This window comes from Mus caroli, chromosome 4, assembly GCF_900094665.2.
Source record: "Mus caroli chromosome 4, CAROLI_EIJ_v1.1, whole genome shotgun sequence".
Classification (NCBI taxonomy): domain Eukaryota; kingdom Metazoa; phylum Chordata; class Mammalia; order Rodentia; family Muridae; genus Mus; species Mus caroli.
This window is the reverse complement of record NC_034573.1, coordinates 38,820,985-38,825,013: the sequence shown is the minus strand read 5'-3', so window position 1 is coordinate 38,825,013 and position 4,029 is coordinate 38,820,985. Positions and strand designations below refer to the sequence as shown.

Genomic DNA, 4,029 nt, shown 5'->3' with positions numbered 1-4,029 from the left:
AAAAATGAATTTAACAATTTAACCCCTATGGCAGTTAAGAGGATTTTGTTCCTTCTGTACTTGAAAACTGTGTTCTGGCATAACATACGCTCTTGTATTTATATAGCTCATGTATGCCAAAGTTAAGGTTTGCCTCAAGCTGTTTTGCTTTGTTACAACTTTAATTTCAATCAAATTCTCTTAATTTTTAAAAAGTATACTCAAGGATGAGTGTGAAGCACATCTGCATGTGTATCTGCATGTGTACACACACACCTTAGACGCAGAAGGCTTTCTCGGCTTTTTACTAAGCATACTTAACCAGGTAACACATGTTTCTGACAAACATTTAAATCTAAAAAGTACCTGCTGGATTGTTTTCACAAAGCTCCCTTTATAAACATTTGAAGAAACAGGTCCAAAGACATAAGGAGGCCTCCCTAAGGCTGGACACTTGGTTAAGAACTCGGCTAGCATGATTTACATGTTCCTGACCTAAGCCAATCAATCACTACAAGCATTGCTATATGTGCACTGGCTAAACACCTACATTTATCTGACATATACATTAACTTTCCACAGGGAAACAAACCTGAAACAGACATTTTAATTAAAAGGAGTAGTAGACATTTAAACTTACAAATTTACTATTTAAGAACCTAACTGGTACTTAAACTTTATCAAAGTTCTGTGTAGTAGGGCACAGGGACACACAATAATCCTAGCATTTGGTCAGAAGTTCCTGTCTTAACCCCTAGAACCCATCCCCAAAAAGTAAATAAACAGAAGATGTTCCCAAAGCGCAGCTACTCAGAAGACTGATCCATCTTAAAATCTACAATACCAGAAGTGGAAACGAAGCTTATCTAAAGAAAGAATATAAAGCCACTCACTGTGTTTTTTAAGGGGGGAGGGGCAGTCAGTCATCGAATTTCTTTAAACTAACAAAGGTTAATTAGGTTTCCAGAATTTACCAAGACTTAAAAGCCAATATTTCCCCTTAATAGTTTACCGACTAGTCATTCTAGACATTTTGGTCTTAATTTTCTTTCAAAGTATTTCCAGCTTAGAGCTTCTTTCTGGGTGCTATAGGTCATCTGAGGTAAATTTAAATCCCAAATTTGGTCTTATTCATTTGATGGTGCTGGGGACTGTATCCAGGGGCCTGAACATGCTAAGCCAGTGTTCTACCTGGGGCTGGACCCCACCTTGAGGGCTGAATTTTGAAATCCACAGTTGTCAATGGATAACATGATTAATAGTTTATGCTCTACTTAGGTTTATAACTTACAAGAATCTCAGTATGCTACTGAGATTCAGTGAAGGCTGAAACAAAACCAATTACAAAAGTTAAAATGTCTGCCCCTTTTTCAAATGTTACTGTCACTTCCAATCCAAGGAGGTAAGGAATCCAAATGGGACCATCAAAGAGAGAAACAATGGGCTTGTCTCCATGTCAGAAATGCATGCTAAATTTACTGATGTTAACTTCTAACTACTCTTTGGACTCTGCTGGAAACAATGCTTTTCCTATTTGTCCCATGCTCTGTTAACCTTGTAGTTTTCATACAATTTTCACTTCCAATTCTTCCCTCAGATCACACCCCATCCTCTGACTAAATGACAATAATTAAATGTCCCTAAAGCACAACACCGTCTTAAATATACACGCTGCAATTTAAGGTCCAAATATTCAAAACCACGTCGAGAGCTTTTGAAGGAAGCTAGTCATTAAATTAAGGATGATTTTATACTTCGGAAAAACAGGCTCAGAAAAAAAATTATCCAATGGGCTAAAAAAGGCCCTTAAAAGTTTCCTTCATTCAACCCTGAGACCTGAAATCACAGTAAACTCGACCTAAAGGTATTCTGAGCGTCGGCAGCTAATCAGTGATGGCTGGAACTGGGGGCTGCCAACTCCCAACCTCGATTTCCCCACAGTAAAGTTGACTACAACTGTCTGCTGTTAGGGTGTGCGGGCGCGGGGACAGAGGATCATCTTAGGATACCCTGGTTTTATATAAGGGATGGGGCATAGTTCCCAGATTCTTTGTGTCTACTCGTGAAGCGGCTACTTGACAGCACCAGCTTAAGGTGGCCCCGGACTGGACGCATCCTTGAGGGCCAGGTTCCCCTCAGCGAAGGGAGGCCTCCACATTTCCGGACTGGCCCACCTCCCCAGGACGGGTGAACCGTGGGAGGCGGCGGAGTAACGCCGAAAGAGAAGACGTGCCCGTCAAGGCCATCGCCGCCTAGCCTTGCCCAAGCCCTGGTCTCGGGCCGCCAAACCCCAGCCCGGCCACTGAGCCGCGTGGGGCGGCACGGAGCTGAGAGGCCATTTGCTGCGCTGCACTGCGCTGCGCCCCGAAGGACCGGGAAGGGAAGGCCAGAGAGGGGCACGCATTAGTTCCACAGCTCCGCGGGCGAGGCGGAGAGGGGAAGGGGTCCCCCGGCCGCGGGACAGCTCGGGGTCCGTCACACACATACTCACTGCCGCGGCCGCGACCAGGAAGCACCAACCAGGAACCGAAACGCGTAGAGGAACGGGGAGGGGCGAGGACAAATGAGGTAAGGAAGCCGCGTCCGCGCGGACTCCAGGGAGGAGAAGGTACTTCCGGGGAAAACAGAGCTCTTGGGAGCTGTCCTTCCGCCCAACCCGCGAGTCCTCGGAGCGCATGCGTAACGCCTATTAACCCTTTGTTTTCTCCGCCTATAAACTTTGCGTTTGGTTTTGTTCTTTTTTTCTTCATCCTTCCTTTCGAAAAGAAATCTCGGCTGAAAATATTATTTTTATCTTATGAGTTATACTAAATAGAAGATACTTGAAGGGCAAAAATAAATGCGAGTTCACTTACTCCGGTGTTGGGAAGAAAACTACAATTCCCATGATACTTTGGTACGGTCGGCAGGGGCCGTCTCTTTTCTAGCTCTGGGTAACGCCCTCGTAGTAACACGTGGCGCAGAGCAAATCGGCCCCTTTACCGGGTGGAGGTCAGAGTTAGTAGGGGATTTAGGGTTAGTAGGTGACTTCGGAGAGGGACCTTGGTAATGCCAGCGCGGGAAAAGGCATTTTTGAGAGTGTCTGGTTTGGGTTTGGGTTTTTCCGCTAGTGGGATAAGAGACCTCACGGCTTTTCCACCCTTAGGTTGTAAAGTGCATTCGGAGGTGCTTCCGCCTTGTTAACTGTTTGTGAACCGTGAAGAGCTGCACTCCTGCAACACGGAGTAAATGCTATTCTTTCTGGTACTAGGAGACCGGTTTCACCGCCTCCAGCATTGGTTCCCTTGGTCACACCTTTAAAACAAAACAACTGTTTAATTATGAGGTTGGACGTGTAACCCAGTTGGTAAAGTGCTTGCTTACCGCATAGAAGGCCCTGGGTTCATTCCTCAGTTCCACCACATAAGCAGCCTAGTACAGAGGAGGTGGGAAAAGGAAAATAAGGAATTCAAGTTCATCCTTAGCAACGTGGACAAAGACAGCCTGAGCTACTTAAGACCTTATCGCAGTCAAACACAAACAAGCAAACCTAAGTTCATCTAAGCAACTTTACAAATACCGAATTAGGTATTGACAACATCCCTGATAGATGAGTTTGATTTTAAGTCTTTTTGCCAACATTTATTGAACATATTAGAGCCAAGCTGTCAGCCTTCTACGTTATTAGAAAAATAAGCTTATATTTACTTAAACTAAATTAGAGGGGGGGAAGAGTTTCAGGAAAATATCAGGCTGTTCTAGAAAGTCCAGATTAGGAGTTTGAAAATAATTACAAAATTCGATTAGCATTATAGTTATGTGCTAGGAAAGAAGGGACAAGACACTATGAAAAGGCAAAATTGAAAAACCTATTTGGGGGATAGAAAAAGTGGTATAGAAGTAGGTCACATGTTTGGACAGTTCAGGGAATATGTGCCAAAGGAATACTGTGTGTGTGTGTGTATTAAAAGACTGAATTTTTAATCAAGGACCATAATAACTCCTCTTAGTATATTGTTAGCTTACAGGTGATTTCACTAGACTCCTCCCAGGGACTTAGCAAGGGATTAG

At 43.9% G+C, this 4,029-nt stretch overlaps 1 protein-coding gene across 4 annotated transcripts in view; it reads right to left on the bottom strand.

Annotated features, from left to right (window-relative positions):
* Positions 1 to 2,887, bottom strand: part of Zcchc7 (zinc finger CCHC-type containing 7) — a 170,926-nt gene extending 168,039 nt beyond the window's left edge. The window contains exon 1 of one of the 4 annotated variants that reach the window (XM_021160515.2): positions 2,835 to 2,887. The gene's annotated coding sequence lies outside the window, so the exon portion shown is untranslated. Of the gene's footprint in view, positions 1 to 2,462; positions 2,582 to 2,834 lie in introns of those variants that run through there. The other 3 variants (XM_029475930.1, XM_021160514.2, XM_021160513.2) reach the window with 3 other exon arrangements.
* Between the last annotated feature and the right edge of the window lie 1,142 nt (positions 2,888 to 4,029).